General features: G+C 41.9%; 1 protein-coding gene across 1 annotated transcript in view; it reads left to right on the plus strand.

The window, feature by feature from the left end:
• The window catches only part of LOC140714266 (uncharacterized), a 49384-nt gene extending 38341 nt beyond the window's left edge, over positions 1-11043 (plus strand). Inside the window, exons 4-5 of the mRNA XM_073025334.1 lie at positions 3471-4183; positions 10081-11043. The gene's annotated coding sequence lies outside the window, so the exon portion shown is untranslated. The remainder of the gene's footprint in view (positions 1-3470; positions 4184-10080) is intronic.
• The last annotated feature ends 13183 nt before the right edge of the window (positions 11044-24226 follow it).

Consider the following 24226-nt stretch of genomic DNA (forward strand, 5'->3'; position numbering starts at 1 on the left):
GAATGTAATCTATCTGAGAGAAAGTTTTATGTCTTGTGAAGAAGAAGGTATAGTCTTTAGCAGATGGATTATGCACCCTCCACACATCAGTTAAATTTAAATCCATTAGAAAAAGGTTAAGTGCTTTGGAAGCAGATTCTTGAGAGCTTGAGGAAGCTCTGTTGAGGAAGATTTAGCGAGGTTATTATTTACCAAAGCATATATGTCCGAACCAACATATAGTTGGTAGTCAGTTAAGTAATTGTGAGGTAATTGAGGGAAACATTCAACCTTGAATATAGGCTAATGAATGCAACTTTTTTTACCCTGAATGGATGTACAGCAAAAAGCTAGACTTTCTCTAGCTTTCTAGCTGTACACTTTCTCTAGCCCAGTAACTCTTTCACAGATCAACGTTCCAGGTCTTTACTTCATCACACCCATACCCACACCCCCCCCCCCGCTTCACCTATCACCCTGTGTTCCTTCCAGCCTTCTCCCCACAATCTAACTCTGATTCATCATCGTTTTTTTTTCTCCAGTCCTGATGAAGCGACTCACCCGAAATGTCGATTTAACTCTTTTCCGTAAATGCTGCCTGTTGTACTGAGTTCTACTAGCATTTTATATGTGTTACTTGGATTTCCATCATCTGCGATTTTCTCTATCCATGTCGTTCCACTCTTACATATTCGTGTGTCGATCTAAAAACATCATACATCCTTCCTTCTCTAAATCTGGCAGCCCGTTCCAAGCACCCACCCCACTCTGTCTAAAAACATGAGCCGCACATCTTCTTTAAACTCACTCCCACTCCGAACTTAAAGTTATTCCCTCTAGAATTGCAAATCTCTACCCTGGGAAAACTATTCTGACTATTATGTCTCTCATAATTTTCCACTTCATAATCCTGTTGTTTCCCGTCAGGTTCTGACATTCCAAAGAAGACAAACAAGTCGGTCCCACCTCTCCTAATAGTCCAAACACTCTAATAATTGTGCAACATCCTGGCAATCCTTTATAAATTCTGCCCTTATTTCCTGTAAGGTGTTTTGCTTGTAGGTTCTGGAATAGAGTCAGAACAGTAAGTTGCTTTGATCCGTTCACAAATTTAATGGTAAATGCTAAGGGACGTTAATTCTATCTCTGATCCACTACACAGTGAATGACAATAAATGAATCAATTAGCATGAGTTGATTACTTGGCCCTTGGAGCTCTGCATAGATTGTGTTCTATGTAAGACATTATTTGTTATGTAGAACAAACCTGCGGTGGCCAGGAATCAAACTGGGGTCAACTGATTGGAAGGCAGCTATTTTTACCACTATACCATTATCGCTCTATGATGTTGCTGGAGATTTGAGTAGTGGAGAGGGAAAGGGGGCACACGAAAATGTTCAGAGTTTTAAAGGCTTGTCATGTGAAGGGTGTTTGATGGTTCTGGATACTTACTGGAATTCAGAAGAATCAGGGATGACCTCATGGAAAGTTGTCGAATGTTAAAGGCCTTGATAGAGTGGATGTGGAGAGAATGTTTCTGATGGTAGGGATGTCTCAGACCAGAGAATGCAGCCTCAATGGATCAATGTCCTTTTAGAACGGGGATGAGGAGAAAATTATATAGTCACGAAATGGTGACTATATGTAGTACCCTGCCGCAAGTACTTGTGGAGACCACACCATTGGATATATTTAAGGCAGAGCTTGATAGGGTCTTCATTACTCAGTGCATGAAGGGATGTGGGGGGAAGGCAGGTGATTAGCGCTGAGAGGGAAGATGGACCAACCATGATAAAATGGCAGAGCAGACCTGATGAGCCAAATGCCTAGTTTTTCTCCTATATCTTATGGTTTCATAAGATGTTTGTAAAACCACTTCGCCCTGTTCTGTTGGCAAAATAATTTCATTGATCTTTTTGAATTTCTTCTTCCACTTAAGAAAATTAGATTTTAATTTAGTTTTCCATCAAATACTGAAACATGCTTTGAATCGGACAATTACCACCAAATCTCAATTAGGACCACTGTTGAGGGAAACAGATTGTCTTGAATCTTAAGGCCGTAATTGGTTGAAGAAACAGAGAAAGATGTATCAACGAATTCATATGTAACAGGAGGCTGTCTATCATTAGTTCAGTTTCTTCCAAATGCCGTGGAGCATTTTCCATCATTTTGTGCTCATTTCTCTTTCAGATCCCAGCTCATGAAGTTCCTTTTCCGCTATATTGCATGCATTCCAATTCTTATTTTATCTTTTCTTCAGAATAAGTTCACTTTAATGATGACTCCATGTCTAGAACATTGAAACTTACACCTTTACATATAACATGAACCTCGGGAATCGATATAATGTGTCTGAAGGGTAAAATAACAATTACTTGTGTTTCTGCACAGCCCATAGTAGTTTAAATTCTAAGGCGGTGAATCTGTGGAATTTGTTGCTATGAGCGGCTGTGAATGCCAAGTCACTGAGTGTATTTAAGGAAGGGATAGATAGATTCTTGATCAGTCAAGGCATCAAAGGGTATGAGATGCAGATGACTGTAAGAATTGGATAAGCACATGATTGAATGGTGGAGCAGATTTGATGGGAAGAATAGCCTACTTCTGCTTGTATATCTTATGGTCTGTGTCCACGCTCTCAAATACAATCATCGACGCTTTTGTCAGGATCCTGCAGGAAAGGACGGAGATTACGAAAGGATCTGATCCTTGATCGATATACTTCAACTTATAAGTATAAGTAGGCAGCCTGTGCTCGTTCCTTTGGCTGTTGCGTAAGGATAAGGGAGTAAGTGAACATTGTGAATTATCAGGGAATTATACATTGACAAATGTGGCTTCTGAAACAAATGGTGATTGGAACGCCCAACATATTTAAGAGCCAGAAATTGGAGAGAGTCAGTGGGCAGAAGTGAGAATTGTCAGTATTACTGAGGAAAATGTGTTTGTGAAGCTGGTGTATCTCAAGGTTTCAGGTCACCTGGAGTTAATGGACTACACCATTAACCTGTTCTAAAACAGGTAGCCAAATGGACTGTAGAGGCATGATTAGAGATATTTCAAGAACCAGTAGATTCGGATATGATTCCAGAAAAAAATAGAACATTGCAAATGCCATTCCATACATTAAGAATGGGGGGAGAAAAAGGATAGAAAATTATCAGCCAAGCATACTTTCGGTGATTGGAAAGATGTTGAAGTCCATTATTAAGGATGAGTTCTCGGTTTCTTGGAGGCACGTGATAAAATACGCAGGTCAGTATGGTTTCCTTTATTGAGAAATATACCTGATGTAATCATTATATATATCTGAACTATAATCACTATGTATTAGCTATTTACTATACTATGTAATCACTTCTAGATACCGAATATTAATATGTATTATTTTACTAGGCACATTTTGTTATGTGTTGTTTTCACTAGATACTTTGTACTCTTTTAGCTGCATATTATGGCACTTACAGTACACCTGTTTGTTTTGCAGCACTATTACAGCTGCGATGTATCCCATGTATTACACTCAGCCTTTGTTTAGTACGAGATAACGGTGGCGGACAGGATGCTGCGAGCAGGAATGTACTGTGAGGGAGGTTGTCTGAAAAACATAATCTTGGCCACGAATAAGGCCCCAATGCGAACGGGTGAAAAACAATGGTGACGTACCGCGGGCTAGGCAAGAGCGATTAATTAATTCATATATAGATGATATGCAACTAAAAATTGATTGGGTATGCTAATAAAACCGAAATGTAACTGAGATAAGAAATTACTATAAAGAATGCTGTACACCGGAGCTCGGTGGGCTTTCGGTGACGAGTTCATTGATTGCCTCAGCCTTTGTTTGCAAATAAAGGTTTAATTTTCTTGGAAGAATTGTCTGTGTCTCCAAGTCATTTCAAGTAACCACGACAAAATTGGCGACCGCAGCAGGACCGGGAAGAGACCCGCGGAAAGGAAACGGCAGATTGGGGATGCTTCCCAGTCCTCTCGGGACCCCCATAAGGCTAACAGAATTAAGGGTGCACCCAAACAAAAGGTAAGCGCTTTTTGCGACAATTTGGACTAAGAATTCTGTTGGCTTTGGGGAGGTCTTGGAGTCTCAGAAGTGTGGAACCACTGCCGAAGGGTCTCTCCGGTCCAAAGAATCTGGCAGAATTGGGGGTTAACAGAGGATTGATCAAGAACACTGCAGTGAGGGTAAGTACAAATAAGTTAATAAAAAGTTAACTTAAGAAAAATTCCACGTGGTGTTGGTAAATCCCTGTGGATACCGCTTCGCACAGAGCGAAGGGCTGCACGGGCAGGGTAAGGAAAAATAGAGTAAATCCCTGTGGATACCGCTTCGCACAGAGCGAAGGGCTGCACGGGCAGGGTAAGGAAAAGTAGAGTAAATCCCTGTGGATACCACTTAACACAGAGCGAAGGGCTGAACGGGCAGGGTAAGGAAAAATAGAATAGAATTAGAGTAGAAAATCCTCGTGGATACCGCCTTAAGAGATAAGGGTCTGAACAGACGAGGTGCAAAGAGCAAGTTCTGTGGGTACCGCTCTGAGTAGAGGTCTGCACGGGCAGAACAGAATAGACTAGGCATAGAATTAGAGTAAATAATATTATCCAGTAAACAAACTGTGAATCTCTGAAATACCTTAAAAAGAGAGAATAACATGACAGGTGAAGGAACGGCAGTAGAGATTCTGAGCAAAAAATTCCCGTTAATTAAATATGAGATCACAAAAACTTCAGAAAAATGGGGAAAAAGAACCAAAAACCTGGTCACAAAGTGGCCAAGAGAAGGAACGTTTGATGTAAGTTTGTGCGAAGAAATGGAAGGACTAATTAAAAAATTACAAACCAAAAGACAAATCTAAGAAAAGAGGGCAAAAAGAGAACGAGAAATGGAAGTGCTAAAACTCTTCAGAACGGAGGGAGAAAGGCTGAGGAGGACAGGTAGAATATTGATTACAAACGAGGAAGACATTAAGGTGCTGGAAACACAGCCTGTTAGAGAGAGAGGAGGGTACGGTGAGAAACTGGCTTCAGCTCCATACCCGGATGCGAAAGAAACAGAAAAACCCCCTCCCTATAATGAGGAAGGAACCCCTAAGCAGTGCCCTCTGCTGACGGGAACAGTAAACATGCAGGGAGAAGTCCAAGTTTGGGATAATGAGGAGGAAAAAAACAATTCGAGAAGGAAAAAAGCGGCGATATAGAACGAGATAGAGGGAGAAAATATAAAGATAGAACAGGAAAGAAGGGAGATGGAAAGAGTAGTGGAAAGGCTACACCAGCTGAGAGAGAAGAGGGATTATGAGGAGTATCGGTTATACTGTAGAGACAGACAGACTAGAAAAGAACAGGAATCATCTAGACAGCAAGAATGGAGTGAGTTGGAGGAAGGTAGGAGACGAGAGTTTGGAGGAAATACGAGAGAGGACGGAGAAACAGATATTGGAGATGGAAGAGGGGACTAGAGTGGAGAAGGAGCAAGGAAGAAGGTATACCCCAGGAAGGTATGAGTGGCAGCCAGTAGTACTAGGGCCAGCAATAGATAAAGAACCAAGTGACGAAGGAAGCTTGATTACATGGAACGGGGAGAAGGAAATGCTGCCACTGCTGGTAAAGGGATCAGGACAAGTACAGTTTATCCCTTGGGGATCCCAGGACCTGGAAGGGCTGAAAAATACTCTGCCTAGTCTGCACGAGGGGGCAGGAAAGTGGATTAGAGCCTTTGAGGAGGAAACAACGGGACGATTGTTGGCTATGGGAGATTTGAAGGCACTGCTGATAAGATTGATGGGAACTTCCAAGTTGAAAGAACTGATGGAAATGGCTGGCTTACAGAATATGGACAGTCCACAGACTGATGGGGCCAATTTTGATCCAGTGAGACAGAGGGTATGGCAGGCCCTCAGGAAGCTTTATCCACCCAGAGTAGACCCCAAAGCCTTAAAGGGGGAACTACTGGGAGACACTGAAAACCGAGCAGCCTATGTAGAAAACCAGTTGAAAAAGTGGAGACTGGAGACTGAGCAAGAGGTGGAAAATAACTTGTTTCTGAACTCACTGTTCCGACAGAGCATTTTGGATGCAATGCCTCCACAGGTCAAGTCTAAATTGGAGGAGGTGGTTGGGCTGTCATCACTAACCCCACAAGCATTCAGTGATCACGTCGTCCACACAGTGGAGAAATATCAGAGAGACAAACGAAAGCTGGCTGAGCAGCAAGAAGAGGTGCCGCGAAAGCTATTGCAAATGCAGCTCGAAGAACTGAAAAAGAAGGACAAAGAAAAAAGCAAAAAGATGCTGCCAGCCATCACTAGTGTGAGTACAGCCATTACACCATTAGATGGGGGAACCGGTCATTCTGTCAGTCAAGGGCCAGAAAACCCCATGCCAATAATGAATGTCTCCGGCAGAACATTTCCACAGATGCCCTATTGGGGACAGAGTAGAGTTAAGCAACAGCCCAGACAGGACTGGAACTCCAAGGAGGGGGCAGAGGAGTTATGGGCAAAGAGGATTAGAGAGGAGACAGGGGGAAAGAGAGGCAGAAAGATTGTGCTGGGGATGCAACCAGCCTGGACACATGAAGAAAGACTGCCCATTTAAACCATGGCCTGTCTCGTATCAGCAAGAGCCGATGGCAAGGGAGCCACAGTTTGGCTACATGCCGGCTCCTGGGGGTCCGAGCGGACCTGTAAATCCCTATGCAAGGTATTAGGGGTGCCCCAAGAACTCGAGTGGGAAGGGACTTTACCCAATGATAACGAGGGAGGCAGAAGAGGAACCTATGGTTCAGGTTATGTTAGAAGGGCAACTGACACCAATGATGATAGATACTGGAGCCACGTACACTTGTGTACAGCCACAGTATGCCCTTCACCTTCCCATGTCAGGAAAGTTTATAAAGACGGTAGGGTTCTCGGGGAAAACACAGTTGACACAGTGCAAGGCTCCAGTGCATTTGAAAATGGGAAATAAAGGAATTGTTTTACCAGTACTAGTATCTAAAGGAACTCTGATTAATTTGTCAGGCAGAGATGCCTTATTGAAACTGGAATTAAAATTAGAATGCACCAGAAATGGGCTGAGTGTGGAAAGAGCAGGGGCTCAATTAATAGTGCGAGAAGATAAGAGGGCCAATGTTTTTTGGATAGGGGACATAGAAGATCAGATCTGGGATACCTGGGAAAAGTGGAAACAGGGCATGCAGGCCATATTACCTGAGGCTGCAGTGCCCAAATCTGAGTTACATTGTACTGTAATTTTCGATGAGACTCAGAATAAGGAGGTAGAGAGGAGATGGAACATGAGGACAGATATTCGACAACACCTAAAAGGGGAAGCCATTGTAATTGGGAAGCAGGGGGCAGCCCTGCAAGTCAGGTGGAATACCTTCTTGAAAGAATGGTACAGGATACCGGAAGCTGTACCCCACATAACCTTGCTGGTAAACGAGGGATATCAGTCTAAAGACCTAGGACCCCTGGTAAAGCAGGTAAGCACCGTAACGGTTTGGAGAAAGGTTATGCCTGAGGTATGGATATCCGGAGACAACAACTACATTAAAATAGGGGTAAATATAAATGTGACAGGAACTATGAAGGAAGTTGAAGTAACTCCTCAGCCATACATGCCGTTGTTGGGGCAGGCAAGGGGTCGGCAGAAAAATAAAATATTGGACAAGTTGCCATCTATTCTGTGGTCGCAACATGACACGGACGTGGGGAAAATAGAAACAGCCAGTCCGGTGGAGGTAAGGTTAAAGAAAGGAGCAGTTCCACCTAGGAGACCACAATATCCCTTAAGACCGGAAGCAGAGGAAGGTATAGCGCTGACAATACAGGGACTGTTAGTGGCAGGAGTGCTTAAGAGAGTAAACAGCCCCTGCAATACTCCGCTGTTGCCTGTCCCAAAAGCGGACAGGTCTAAATGGAGACTGGTACATGACTTACGAGCAGTGAATGAGGTAGTGGAGGATGTGGCAGCAGTGGTCCCGAATCCACACACACTGCTGACTAATATCCCGCCAGAAGCAAGCTACTTTTCAGTAATTGATTTGTGTTCGGCTTTCTTCAGCATTCCCCTAGCCGAACAGTGTCAGTATTTGTTTGCATTTACATACAGAGACAACCAGTACACCTACACTAGAATGCCACAAGGATTTAAGCATTCACCACATGTTTTTAATAAAGTATTGAAGGAAGATTTGGATGGCATTTCGCTGGAAAGTACACTGATACAGTATGTGGATGATTTGTTGATTTGTTCTGAAAGTAAAGAGCAGTGTGAATGGGATACTGTGATACTTTTAGAGAAACTGGCGTATGGAGGGCATAAAGTATCTAAGAAAAAGCTGCAATTTTGTAAGCAGCAGGTGGAATATTTAGGAAGGATGGTATCTAAAGATGTAAAGGCAGTAACGCTGAGTCAGATTGAGGCAATAATGAAGGCTCCAAAGCCCCAAACAGTAGGGCAGATGATGACGTTTTTGGGAATGACAGGATATAGCTCAGATTGGATAGGAGAATATGCTGAGATTGTGGCACCTTTGAGAAAGATAATGAAAGAAGCAGGGCATACAAATTTGAAGAACGGCTTACAGTGGAATGGAGAGGCAGAGATAGCTTTCAATACTATTAAGCAGGAATTGCAGTCAGCACCAGCATTAGCTTTGCCTGACTATGAGAAGGTTTTTCATTTGTATGTATCCAACCGACAGGAGGGTTATGTCACAGCGGTTCTAACACAAGAGACAGGCACAGGAAAAGCAAAGCAGCCAGGAAAGCGTCTGGGTGTACATCAGTTATTATTGCACCCCAGGTAAGCCTAGAGCCGGAACCCATGATAGAGGACCTGGTTGAAATGCAAGGTAGGGCAACGTTGGCAGAACAGACAATGTGGAGGCGACGGGGGGCCAAGCAGAACTTAGAAGGCCTGTGGAGCACAGAGGATGGTTTGTGGGTAGCTCCTACTCCTTTGTTGACTATCCTAATTTCAGAAGCACATGGAGTGGACCATTGTGCAAGGGGGGAAGTAATAAGGAAAATAAAAAAGGATGGTTTCTGGTCGCCTTACTTACAGGCTTCGGTAGACTATATTTTAGCACAGTGTGAGGTTTGTGCACAGAATAATGTTCGAAGGGGGATTGCAACCCCAATAGGTCACATACCCGTGCCTGAAGGACCATTTCGACATCTGGTGATCGACTATGTGAAAGACGGTAAGAGGGAAAAGATACATTCTGGTGGTAATTGACAGGTTCAGCAGATGGGTAGAGGCAATACCCTTGAAGGATCAAGGGGCAGGAACAGTGGTAAAGTTCCTGACAAATGAAGTGATCCCAAGATTTGGAATACCTACGGAAATCAGCTCGGACAACAGTTCGGCCTTCATCCAAAAGGTGGTCAAATTGGTATTACAAGTACTGAGAATAAAACAAAGGTTTGGATGTGTGTACCACCCACAGTCACAGGGCATGGTGGAAAGAATCAATGGCACTCTGAAGGCCAAACTAAACAAAATTTGTGCAGACACTAAACTTAATTGGGTTGATGTTTTACCGTTAGCATTGATGAGTTACCGCATGCAAACTAATCGAATGACATGCCTGACACCGCATGAGATGCTCACTGGGAAGCTATCATACCTGTGATAGGGGTAAGCAAAAATGTTGAATAGATAAATTATATATACTACAATCAACAGAGGTTCATTAACTACACTGACGATGCGCTGGAGGCCTTAGGGCAACAGCTGGATGCAACTAGCAGGATGGCGTGGCAAAACAGACAGGTACTGGATTGGCTTTTGGCAGAAAAAGGGGGTGTGTGATCAATGGTTGGAGATCAATGCTGCACTTTCATACCGAACAATACTAGCCCAGAAGGGTCTTTCACCAGAGCAATGAATAAATTAAAGGATCTGCGGAAGGAGGTCAAACAGAATGCAAGATTTGGGCATCAGTGGTTTGACTGGTTAGAAAGCAAACTAGGGGGATGGGGTGCGTGGCTGATTAAATTGGCAATGACTGCAGGCATTGTGCTGATAAGTTGTGCATTTATTCTGTGCTGTTTTTTTTTCCATGTCTCAAGACTTTGATAATGTGTGCGACAGCAAAACAATTCCCGATGCTCCTGGAAATTGTTGAATCTGACCCTAGACAAGGAGAAAAGCCGATGATGTACTGTTACAGTCTGCACGATGCATCAAGCGGACTGGAAGGTGTTAATAATATGGACACTAGTCTGTAAGGGTGTCTGAGTCTTTTTTCCTGTCTCAGCTACGGAAGGACAGGTTTTTGGCTCAACAGCCTAGGATAACAGATAGAGATCATTTTGAGCTCCGAGTATGGAAATTGTAGTTGACCCAAATTTGGGATTAAAATGCTGGACTTTATTTTGGCTTTGGTGCACGGCCTCTGAGTGTTCTCTTTCTGTGTGAGACCCTGTGGGTCTCAAAGGGGGGATTATATTGAGAAATATACCTGATATAATCATTATATATACCTGAACTATAATCACTATGTATTAGCTATTTACTATACTATGTAATCACTTCTAGGTACCGAATATTAATATGTATTATTTTACTAGGCACATTTTGTTATGTGTTGTTTTCACTAGATACTTTGTACTCTTTTAGCTGCATATTATGGCACTTACAGTACACCTGTTTGTTTTGCAGCACTATTACAGCTGCGATGTATCCCATGTATTACACTCAGCCTTTGTTTAGTACGAGATAACGGTGGCGGACAGGATGCTGCGAGCAGGAATGTACTGTGAGGGAGGTTGTCTGAAAAACATAATCTTGGCCACGAATAAGGCCCCAATGCGAACGGGTGAAAAACAATGGTGACGTACCGCGGGCTAGGCAAGAGCGATTAATTAATTCATATATAGATGATATGCAACTAAAAATTGATTGGGTATGCTAATAAAACCGAAATGTAACTGAGATAAGAAATTACTATAAAGAATGCTGTACACCGGAGCTCGGTGGGCTTTCGGTGACGAGTTCATTGATTGCCTCAGCCTTTGTTTGCAAATAAAGGTTTAATTTTCTTGAAGAATTGTCTGTGTCTCCAAGTCATTTCAAGTAACCATGACACCTTCAGCAGAAATATTGCATAACATATTTGTTGGAATTCTTTGAGGATATCACAGATGAGATAGACAGTGGAGTCAGTTTTAGGTGTCAGGACGCTGGAGCAGGGATTCAATCGCAGACCCAGTGGTATGCACACAGTGATATTGATTGAGTAACAAATCCCAAGGTGCAAACAAAGTCGGCGTCAACGATCAGGCAGAGATCAAAACATCCAGAGAATTCTAAAACGCAGAATTGGGAAACAGGCAGAGTTGATATTCAGACAGACAGAGTACAGATACGAATGCTGGAAAGGCTCAGGAAAGTTCACTGGCATAATCTGGCAACCAACAGGTGAAAATGCACGACTGGAATACATTGAGCAATAAACAGAGAGGCAGATGATAAGTGGAGCACAATGAGACACAGGTGGCAGCAATACAGGTAATAATGACATACAGATCGGCGACGGAGTACTCAGTAATACAGGGGCCGGAGTAGATCAGGAGCACATGGCAATACAAACCACAGACTGGCAGCTAGTGGGAAACGCACAAAAAGACAGTGTGCAACTGGAGGTACTGACAGGATGTTGGTTGCATAGATATTCTGAAGGCCTATGAAAAGGCTTCCTACACGGGGAAGCTTAAGGTGATCCGAGCATATTGATTCCAGCAAAGATAGCAGTATGCAGGAAAGATACCAGCAAGGATAGCATTAATAAAGGCGACACTTTCTGGATGGCTGTTTGTGACTTGTGTTCCGCCAGGGTTGTTTTGAGAACGCTACTTTTTCAAGTTTTCGGTTAATAATCTTAACAATGGAATTTTTGGCTTTGTGGCAAAGACTGCGGACAATGCAAAAATAGGTGGAGGAACAATTTATGTTGTGGAAGTCAAGCCTGCAGAAAGACTCGGAAGGATTAGGAAAATGTGGAAGGCAGTGTATGGAAGTATATTGTCATGTACTTGGGTAAAAGGAATAATGACATAGACCATTTAGCAAACTGTGAGAAAATTTGGCAATCAGAGGTTCAAAGGGACTCCTAATTCCTCATGCTGAAAATGACCCTAAATGCTCTGGTAACACATCAATCATGACAGTAGAAATATTAAATGCCATTGATAGATGATTGGACCTTGTTTTGCTGGAGATAGTCATTGCCGGGGAACTCCTGTTGTGAGTATATTGGTTTCTATGGCCTATGCATCCTTTAATGTCTTTGTGTATGCAAAAGAGGCATGCTTTATTTCTTGGGAAATCACAAATGAAACTGAAGCTGCTGAAAATTATTCAGCACTTGTGATTTTGAAAAAGGACGAGAATCATTACAGAAACAGCTAAATGTTATTCAGCCCAAGAGACAGTTCTGAGGGATCACAGCAAAAATACCCTGGAGCTGGGGATATCGACTGCTGACCACCACAAGTGTTTTGTAAGGTCGGGGAGATGGTGTCTTCAGTTTGCGTCCTGTTCACTTGTTTTATGAAGCTGGTTGATGGCGCATTCCATCAAAGGCTAGATTCACTTCTAGTGCCATCATCTTCTGGATTCACTTCTTGTGCCATCATCTTCTAGATTCTATCAATGGAAGTCAGATTGTGATGAGAGATTGTATCATTGGCCATCTTCTAAAATTCTTTAGATCTGCAAACACACGAAAACCCAGTGCGTAACAAGTTTGACAGCAGCATTTATGGAATCAAGGGAAAAAAATAAACCTTTTATTACAGAACAGTTGGTGTAGAGAAAAAGCTAAAATCTGGTATTTAGCAAACACGGATAAAGCCATAAGGGGACCTTACAAACTATATATAAAGGGTGTGGAAATAGTGTGCGAGGTTACATATATAAAATAAAATAGCAAAAATAGGTAACTATCTGAACTAACAGCATTTTGTGTGTTGTTGTTTGAATTTCCAGCATCTGCAGATTTCCTCATGTTAACTATCTGAACTATTAGAGTTATAAAGTTATAAACCATGAAACAGGCCATTCAGCTGAACTCCATACTGACTTAGGAGCGTGGAAATAATGTGCTAAAATAGCAAAAATAGGTAACTATCTGAACTACCAGCATTTTGTGTGTTGTTGTTCGAATTTCCAGCATCTGCAGATTTCCTCGTGTTAACTATCTGAACTATTAGAGTTATAAAGTTATAAACCATGAAACAGGCCATTCAGCTGAACTCCATACTGACTTAGGAGCCATTTGCCTGTGTTTGGCTAATGTCTCCAGAAGTCTTTCAACAAACTGTAAGGTTTCAGATTGTTTAAAGTCATTTTCAGTACATAAGTATAAAGGGGAATGAAATAGTTGTTATTCCGGATTGGATGCAAAATAATAAAATAACGTAATAACATAAAGAATATATTAAAACACAAACAATAAAATATAAATATATGACTGCATATATAACTGATATACATAGATATATTGTATTTACAGAGTAAGTAATTCATATATTCCTTCCCATTCTAAAATTAAAGGACATAATTTCGGGGTGAAATTTGCTGACATGGATCTTTTGACTGACTGGAAACAGACCAAGCGATTTTCTTCTCTTCTAGGTGGCAGATATTTACTCTTGGGCCAGTGAAGGGATCGGAGCTTTGGAACAGCTGCTGACAATCTATATAAGTCACCTGGCCAAGTGAGCTATATTTAAACACTCCATGTTCACAGACGGCAGGGAGCTGGGAATAGAATTAAAGAACAGTTCGATGGGATGATAATGAGCAATTGTGTGATAGATTAATTCAGGCATAGCTGGAGTACTATATTTGTGAAACAAATTTGCATCCCCTGTTCACTCAGCTGTCAATCTGTTAATTTCCTGAATCCAGCCCAGCAGAGGTATCGTAGTCATCTCCTGACAATTCACCTTCATTCCATGTCTCCTCATTGTCATTTCATTTGCCAATGATGACATCTCTCCCTGAACAGCCTGCCTTTGTTGAAACTACATTCACTGGGAACCGCAGGAAAGACACTACATTGGTTGCAGTCATCTCCTGCACAATGGAAAACAATTGTGTTTGTTAGCGTCAATCATTCCAGGCCAAGGACTTCTCTGCAGGAATTTCTCACATCCATTCCTTGGGCTCAAACACCTAAAACTGACCTTTCTTTCACCGCAAGGTTCGAGGAGTGATATCACAAATATGAGAAAATCATATGGCTATTGCATATGGAGCAGTTAGCTCGGCTATTTTTTATGCAAAGTGCTGTGTGTTTTCAGCATTGTCAGTTTTGGTTTCCATGTTCATTGTCTCCAATAGTTTCTTCAGTTTTCGTCACAATTCAAATGGCACCAACCTATCACACTCCCCAAACCTCACACACCACCAGCACAGTTTGTGGCTGGACTTGTACTCACCAGGACTTCATCACCATCCTTCTCAAAACATCTAATTATAAAACCCAGGACTCTGGCTGTTCAATTCTACTGCAATACTGAGCCTTGGAAATTCTACTTCATGCTAATCAAGGTTGTTGTTTAACAGGACTGCTGTCATAGCAATTCCTACAAGTATTCATAATTTTAATTCTGTCTGCAGAAAACGCCTATTGATAGTATCTGATCTCGGGACCTCTATACTCAATAAAGCTGAACTAACAGAATTATTTTGGGCCATTCTGAGGGCAGTTTTTCAACTGATAACCTTGTCTGTTCAGGAATTCGGTATAGCCTGCTGAACATTCCCAGGGTTCCTTGGTCCTCCCTTTCAAATTAAAGAAGTTCATAGAATCAAGCAGAGGGCAAAGGTCACCAAGAGAATCAGTGGTTTTGGGGTGACTGAGAACTTCGCTTATAAACTGCTTCACCCTGACGCAAGGTCTCAGACGACAGACCCACAGGCCAAGGAGTAGATGATGAGAATAAAAACTGCACCAGTTTCCTGCTATAGACCATTGGCCACCAGATACCGTCCCTTCTGAACATGGAACATAGAACAAAACATCGAACTACAGCACGGGACAAGACGGTTCGGCCCACCATGTCGTGCAGAACCAACTGAAAAGTAAATCAATAAATCCCCACAAAGTAATCCTTGATACGGATGCAATCCCAGGCAACACACTGTGAGCATCTTCCACTCTCTAAGTAAAAACTTAACCCTCTCATCTCCTCTGAATTTACACCCTCTCACCTCCAATGCCCTCAGTTATTTGAGATTTCTATCCTGGGGGGTGGGGGGGGACCCATCTCTGCTCGATTTGCGCCTCACATAATCTTACAAACCTCTGGCAGATCTGCCCTCAGCCTCCACCGATCCAAAGAAAACAACCCAAGTTTGTCAAGCCTCTCCTAATCGCATGTCCTCTAAACCACCCAGCAAGCAGGGTGGTTTCTGCACCCTCTGCACCTTCTGCACCCTCTTTACTACTTCAACATTCTCCCTATATTGGAGCAAGCATAACTGTATGTAATGCTTCAGATGCCGCATAACCAGGGTCTTTTTAAATTACCTCGTGACATTACCTCAAGGCCTCAATAAAAGCAAACATTCTATAAGCATTGTTAACCATATGATCAACCTGTGTAACCGCTTCCAAGCTGCTACAAACGTGGGCTCCAAGACCGCTCAGGAACACTGTTAACGATCTTGCCATAAACTGATTACAGTCTCCTTACATTTCTGCAACCAAGGTGTAACACATTTATCTGGGCTGAGCTCCATCTGACATTTCTCTGCCCATATCTACAACTGATCGAAATCACGCAGAAGCCCTAGCACAGATCCCTGCAGAAAACTCTTAACTACAGACCTTGAACTCAAATAAGTCTCTTCAATCACTACTCACTGTCTTTTATGTGCAATCAGTTCTGAATCTAAACAGCCAATTCACTGTGGACCACATACATACTGATATTCGGTATCGGTCTCCTGAGAGGGACTTTGTTATACACCTTAGTAAAATCCATGTAGTCAACATCTGCTGCTGTACCTTCATCACTCTCTTTCGTCACTTTGTCAAAAAACTCAATTGGATTGCTAAGTTATGGCCTGCCCCACTCGAAACCAATCTGGCTCTTCCTTAATAGGATATAGGTTTCCACATGCTCCTATATCTAAGAATTTTTTCCAGCAATTTCAGTACAACTGACATGAGACTTATTTGTAGTTCCCAGGATTTTCTTTTGTTCCCTTCTTAAATAGAGGCATTCACCAACCTATGGGACCTTGTCTGAGCCTAAAGTGGAAATGAACAGATGGGTCAGGGACCCAGCAATCCTCTTTCCTGCTCCCTTCAATAACCTGGGGTAAATTCCACCAGGCCCCAGGGATTTATCAAGCTTAATACTCATTAGGAAATCCTAGACTTCCTCTTTTTTGAACTCCAAACACCCTAACATATTCATGCATGCAGCACCGATCTCTGGACCTGTATATCCTTTTCCTTGGTAAATACTGAAGCAAATTACTTATTAAGTATTTTACTCACATTCTCCACCTACAAGCAAATGTTACCTTTTATCATTGAGTGGTCCTAACCTCTCCATAATTATCCTTTTGTTCTTGATGTATCAATAGAGTGACACATTAATTCTACTTGCTGAGGACTTTTCATGGCTCCTCTTGGCTTTCATAATTCCATTTTAGTGTTTTTTCCCCCCTCTGGCTTCTTTATCATCCTCAAGCACTCCGTTTTATCCTGATTTCTGAAGATTAATATATTTTCCTTTTTCTTCTTGACTAAATTTATCAACTCTCCGGATGTCTTAAGCTTCTCTTATTTTTCCATCCCTTGACTTTCTTTTAACAGCAACATTCTTTTCCTGTACCGATCATTAAACACTCTTCCATTGTCTGATGTCGATTTGTCAGAGAAAGGGTGTTCCCAATGAACCCTTCTTAGTTTCGCCTAATGCCCTCCTAATTTGCCTTATCGAATTTAAGGCTCTCCTATCCTTATCAATAGCTATCCTGAAAGCAAAGAAGTTGTGGTCACTGTCGCTTAACTCCTCACCCACAAAGAGGTCTGCCACCTTGATAGGCTCATTACCCAATATTAGGTGGTATACAGGTACAATCCCATCAGATTGATTAGACACTTCCTGTTCTTGAGTCCTACCCAATTGATGCAGCTGTGATATTGTCCTGATTAGTTGTGCAAATTTCCCCTCTTTTGCCTCCTCTAACTTTTCTGAAACTTCAAACGCCTGTTTTAATTAATCGTCCATTATTGCCCATCTCTCATCACTATTACCCATAACACGCCCTTCAAACTATCTGGATCATCATACCTGTTTATTTGATTCTCCCTATTCCATACTTTCCCTGACATCTCCCTTCATGTCCGATCCTTCACTTGCTGACCTCGTTTTCTGATTTCCAGCCCTCTGCAAAACTAAGTTAAACCCACCTCAGTAGCATTAGCAAACCTTTCAGCCAGTGTACTTGTTCCCTTCCAGTTCAGGTATAGGTCAACCTTTGCCCAGAAAAGATTCCATTGATAGAAGAAATTGAAACGCTGCCCCCTGTTGCATATCCTAAACCACTCTTTCATTTGTGCTGCCACCCCATTCCTACCTCATCTCCAATGCCTCAACAGCCTTCCTATAGCAGGGTGAGCAGAACTGTATGCAATACATCAGATGTGGTCTAAAAGTCTTTTTAAAGTTGCCACATAATATCTTGATGTTTGAACTCAATAACTCAACTAATAAAAGCAAGCATTCCATAAGCATTCCTTACCACATAAGCAACATATGCAGCCTCTTCCAAGGAGCTTTCAAGCCACTTTCTTGGACCCCCAAGATCATTCTGCTCACTGGGAGTAATCCTGAGATTACTAATAGAAGGTCCTTCTCTTCTGACTCTTTCCTACCTCTATATACTCACTGTTTAGGACCTCTTCCCCCTTTTTACCTGCAAACTGGAAGGTAAGATTGATGTTTGAGATTTTTAAAGAGTCGTGATTGTCATAGGTGGATGAATAATAGGAAACATTTCCATTTAAACCTGCAGTGTACACATCTATGCAGAAGTGAGGCGATGCGAGCAGAGGCCTTTTTTTGTCAAGTACCCCACCCCCCAACCTCTATCTGAAAGATATTCAGATCTATACTTCCATCTGTCTTCTGGGAAAAACAGAAGTTACAGAGACACAGACACGATTAGGAAATCACCTATAAAGCACATATCACGGGTCTTAATGATAACTTTCATAACACTGTTATAAGTCTAGCAGGAGATGATGGACTATTGGGTTCACAGCCTACCATCTAATGATCTTGCACCTTATGATTTACCTTTCTCTGCAGCTGTTATACTTTATTTTATTACTATTTCAGCTCGTACTACCACAAGGCACTGGATTGTTTTATTTGACCCAGTAGATTAATACACCAACAAGAGGGGCGGCCTACCTAGATCTGATATTCTGTAACAATCAGGATAAAATTTTGAATACGGATGTGGTTGAGGTCTTTGGAGCAAGTGACGTTAACATTGTTAGTCACAAAGTATTTTAGGGATGTGTATTAGTGAAATCCAAAACCATTAAATTGAATTTCAGAAAGGCAAGTTTGTGCAGATGTGGCAAAGGCTTCAGTAGGTAAACTGGAAGGAAATGGTTTATCATAAGTCAGTTGAAGAACAATGGGGTCAATATAAAGAGGTAATACACGCAGTGCAGGAAATGTTCATACCCAAGATCGGGGGAAGCAATGAAAAAAGAGCTAAATGGTTGAATGAAGATGTACTAAGGTGAGATATTGGGTGCAGAATTGGCTCAAAATCAGAAAACAACAGGTTATGCTGAGAGGATCATTTCCACAGCTGGAGATGTTAAAAGAGGGGTTATACAGTGATCAGTTCTGGGGCCGCTGCTGTTCTTAATTTACATTAATGATTTGGAGAAGCAAATAACAAATAAACTAGTTAAGTTTGCAGATGACAGAAAATAAGGAGATTGGGCTGATACTGCTTAGCTAGCAGAATCAATACAGATAAATATAAGCAAAATCCAGATGTGGGCAGGTACATGGCAGATTAAATTCAATGGAATTTCATCTAAAGTATTACATATAGCAAAGAATATTAGTTGTAAAGCTGAAATGTGGGGTCTTGAGTAGGAAGGTACACTGTATGAGAAGGATTTGGGCGTCCGAATAGATAATCACTAACAACATGCACAGAAGCAAAAAGGAAGGCTAATAGAATGTTGGACTATACAATGCACTCAGTGAAGTTCATGTCTAGAGACGTTCTCCTTAAGCTGTATAATGCACATGTGAGGCCATACTTTGAGTACTATGAACGATTTTGGTCTCCATATTTTGTGAGGGATGTACAGGAACAGTGAATGATGTGATGGAGAGTTCAGAGAATGGCGACTAGACACACCCCAACTGAACGATGCAAAAATATTGTAAACAATCAAATCATTTTAACCATATAACAATTACAGCATGGAAACAGGCCATCTCTGCCTTTCCAGTCTGTGCCAAATGCCTACTCTCACCTAGTCCCACCAGCCTGCACTCAGCCCATAACCCTCCATTCCTTTCCTGTCCATATACCTATCCAATTTTACTTTAAATGACAATATCGAACCTGCCTCTACCACTTCTACCGGAAGCTCGTTCCACACAGCTACCACTCTATGAGTAAAGAAGTTCCCTCTTGTGTTATCCCTAAACTACCCCTAACTCTCAACTCATGTCCTCTTGTTTGAATCTCCCCTGCTCTCAATGGAAACTCTATCTATCCCCCTCATAATTTTAAATACCTCTATCAAGTCCCACCCTCTTCAACCTTCTACGCTTCAAAGAATAAAGACCTAACTTGTTCAACCTTTCTCTGTAACTTAGGTGCTGAAACCCAGGTAACATTCTAGTAAATCTTCTCTGTACTCTCTCTATTTTGTTGACATCTTTCCTATAATTCGGTGACCAGAACTGTACACAATACTCCAAATCTGGCCTTACCAAAGCCTTGTACAATTTTAACATTACATCCCAACTCCTATACTCAATGCTCTGATTTATAAAGGCCAACATACCAAAAGCTTTCTTCAAAACCCTATCCACATGAGATTCCACCTTCAGGGAACTGCACCATTATGCCTAGATCACTCTGTTCTACTGTATTCCTCAATGCCCTACCATTTACCATGTATGCCCTATTTTGATTAATCCTACCAAAATGTAGCACCTCACACTTATCAGCATTAAACTTCATCTGCTATCTTTCAGCACACTCTTCTAACTGGCCTAAATCTCTCTGCAAACTTTGAAACCCTACTTCATTATCCACAACGCCACCTATCTTAGTATAATCTGCATACTTACTAATCCAATTTACCACCCCATCATCCAGATCATTAATGTATATGACAAACAACATTGGACCTAGTACAGATCCCTGAGGCACACTACTAGTCACCGGCCTACTCTGGCATCTTCCATCCAGCCACTGTTGAATCCATTTTACTACTTCAATATTAATACCTAATGATTGAACCTTCCTAACCAACCTTCTGTGTGAAACCATGTCAAAGGCCTTACTGAAGTCCATATAGACAACATCCACTGCTTTACCCTCCTCAACTTTCCTTGTAAACACTTCAAAAAATTCAATAAGATTTGTCAAACATAATCTTCCACGCACAAATCCATGCTGACTGTACCTAATCAGACCCTGTCTATCCAGATAATTATATATACCATCTCTAAGAATACTTTCCATTAATTTACCCACCACTGATGTCGAACTTACAGGCCTATAATTGCTAGGTTTACTCTTGGAACCCTTTTTAAACAATGGAATAACATGAGCAGTATGCCAATCCTCCAGCACCATCCCCGTTTCTAATGATATTTGTAATATTTCTGTCAGTGCCCCTCCTATTTCTACACTAACTTCCCTCAAGGTCCCAGTGAACATCCAGTCAGGACCCGGAGACTTATCCAGTTTTATATTCCTTAAAAACGCCAGTACTTCCTCTTCTTTAATCATCATAGTTTCCATAACTTTCCTACTCGTTTCCCTTACCTTACACAATTCAATATCCTTCTCAGTTAATACTGAAGAAAAGAAATTGTTCAAAATCTCCCCCATCTCTTTTGGCTCCACACATAGCTGTCCACTCTGATTCTCTCACTATCCCTTTTAGCCTAAGCTGACAGAGAATGAGAGCAGATAGGTAGAAATTTTCAAAATCATTAAGGCTATTGGTAAGGTGGATAACTGCTGCTTCTTCAAAATCAATCGTTCAACAAAGACACAGGGCCATAGGTGGTGAATGGTTAAATGGAGATTTCAGGCTAACATCAGGAAACTTTTTTTTTAATGCAATGACCCATGGACACTTTCTACAACCTGAAAAAACCTCGGCTCCAATGACGAACATATTAAATGGCGTCAATACTGGAACACCAACACGTCCCCTGGTGGGGATCTGAACAATGACCACCCCTCACTCCTCCCAGGCAATAACTCAGCTGCCAAGAAAAACTCAACCTTTGCAAATGGACTCAGAAGTTGACATACCAAACATCACAAACACCACACCTATTGGGCACCTGACAACCCCCAGCTTGCCCCAATGATTTTCCAACACGGGACATCTTACACCTGCTCCAGATATGTCCAGTCACCAAGATTGGAGACGCCTTTGCCACAGTTTATGGATGCGGCCACGAGCTAGAGGAGTGGCTTGACAAATAGAAATGTGAAGAGAAATACACCTGCCAGAGGAAAAGTATGTGCTGAGAACAAATGGTCTGAATCCAATAGACTATATGAATAATGAGTTGTGTGCATGGACATTTAGACTGACAGTCCCATTTCGGAAACAACTAATCCACATAACAAGCATCATTCAGACTGGCACAATGTATCAACTACAGGTAGCTTAAATATTTCTGCAAAATGTATTTGAAAAAAAGCACAAAAATAATTATATATGATTCAAAGCCACGCTCTGGCAGCAAAATGCAAAAAGAATTATGAAATCTACATTGTCCCACTGTACCAGAAACTGGAATTTACACAAATAACGCTACTCTCTCAATTTGTATCATAGACAGGTACAGAATGAACCCCACACTCTCACACTGACCCAGAGACTAACAGGTACAGAATGAATACCACATTCTCACTCTATGCCGGATACTGGCAGGTACAGAATCAACCCCACACTCTCAAACTGTACCAGACACTGACAGGTACAGAATGATTCCAACCCACTCACACTGTACCAGAGGCTGACAGGTACACAACGAACCCCAGACTCTCACACTGTACCAGAGACTGACAGGTACAGACTGAATCCCATACTCACACATGGTACCATAGATTGACAGGTGCAGAATAAAACCCACAGTCTCATACTACATCATAAACTGACAGGTAAATAATGAATCCCACACTCTCACACTGTATCAGAAACTGACAGATACAGAATGAACCCCACCCCCTCACACTGTACCCGAGACTGAGAGGTACAAAATGATCCCCACACTCTCACTCTATACCAGAGACTGACAGACAGAGAATGAACCGTACACACTTATACTGTACCAGCGACTGCCAGGTACAGAACGAACCCCACACACACTGTACCCGAGATTAATAGGTACAAATCGAATTCCATGCTCTTACACTGTGCCAGAGACTGACAGGTGAAGAATATACACCACACACTCACACTGTACCAGAGTCTAACAGGTATAAAATGAACCGTACATTCTCACACTGTACCAGATACTGATACGTACAGAATGAACACCACACTCTCACACTGTACCAGAGACTGACAGGTACAGAATGAACACCACATTCTCAACCTCTTGCAGAAACGAGGAGATACAGGAAGAATATCACAATATCACAATATCTAGGAATCTCTCTCTCTCTCTCTCTCTCTCTCTCTCTCTCTCTCTCTCTCTCTCTCTCTCTCTCTCTCTCTCTCTCTCTCTCTCTCTCTCTCTCTCTCTCTCTCTCTCTCTCTCACTCGCTCTCTCTCTCTCATCTAATGTTCTATCTCAATCAGCCATTTTGCATCTATTCAACTGGCAGTTTAGAGTGCTATTTTATCATTCAATCAGACTGCCCAGTCCTTTGCAGATTGAAATATTGCTTCACAATTTGTTTTGACTTCTGTCAGATTGAAAAGACTATTGCACCAGCAACATCACAACACACAAAATGCTGGAGAATCTCAGCAGAGCTCCTGTAGTTTGGCTTGGATTTCCAGCATCTGCAGATTATCTCCTATTTTTACATCAGCAACGTGGTCAATTAACCGTTGCAATTCTGACCTTGTTCTCTCTACTGTATCTCTGTTCGTGTTTGTCTGTGTGTGTGTGTGTGTGTGTTTGTGTGCAACCAGGAAGGATTTGAAGGACAATTTAAAATAGGAAACTGCAGAAGGGGAGGGACAGTAGGTGGGTTTCGGTCAGTGTCGCTGGTCTCCGTTTATAGATGAATATTCAGCAAACAATAACGTGAAATCTGTTAATTGTAGCTGCTCCGTGACAAAATTCAGTCTCTATAATCTACCGGTCTCATTGCCACCAGTCAGTGCTGAGGTAATGCACCAAGAATTTTGATGTGTTCAGTCGACCTAATATTTGCATCATAGTCGATGACATTGAATTAATGTGTTCAAGCAGTTGTAACTACGGAAGCTAGTGAGGTGAATAACCTTATCTCTGGAGACTGATCCTCTGTATAAATCAGGGCCTTGTGTATCAGCTCAGAGTCTAACGGAGCTGTGAATTCAAGAAGAACAGAAATTACAGGTTCACATTGAAATGGTGTATCCAATTATCTGGCGGATAGGAGGAGTTTATTATCCCTTACTTTCAGCCTTTGGAATTCCCGGTAAGTTTCAGTGTCACCTGCTTTTGGTGCGTGTAGCTGTTCAATTCCAATCTTGTGATTTCCCTGTCGCTGGTTTCCCCTTCACCTGCCCAGTTCTAGTGTTCCGTATTTAAGTAATGGAATGGAAACACCAGGAATACAGATGCTGGGACATGGATCTAAATACAACCCGCTGCGAGTATTCAGCGAATCCGCCAACATCTATGGAACTGAGCAGGTGAGGCAGCGTTCTTCTAGTGGTTTGTGATCAATAAGGGGACGTTCCGGTCTCTGTTTTTGGTCTTGTAGCAGCAGCACTGAATCTGA

Source organism: Hemitrygon akajei, chromosome 2 (genome assembly GCF_048418815.1).
Source record: "Hemitrygon akajei chromosome 2, sHemAka1.3, whole genome shotgun sequence".
NCBI classification, from domain to species: domain Eukaryota; kingdom Metazoa; phylum Chordata; class Chondrichthyes; order Myliobatiformes; family Dasyatidae; genus Hemitrygon; species Hemitrygon akajei.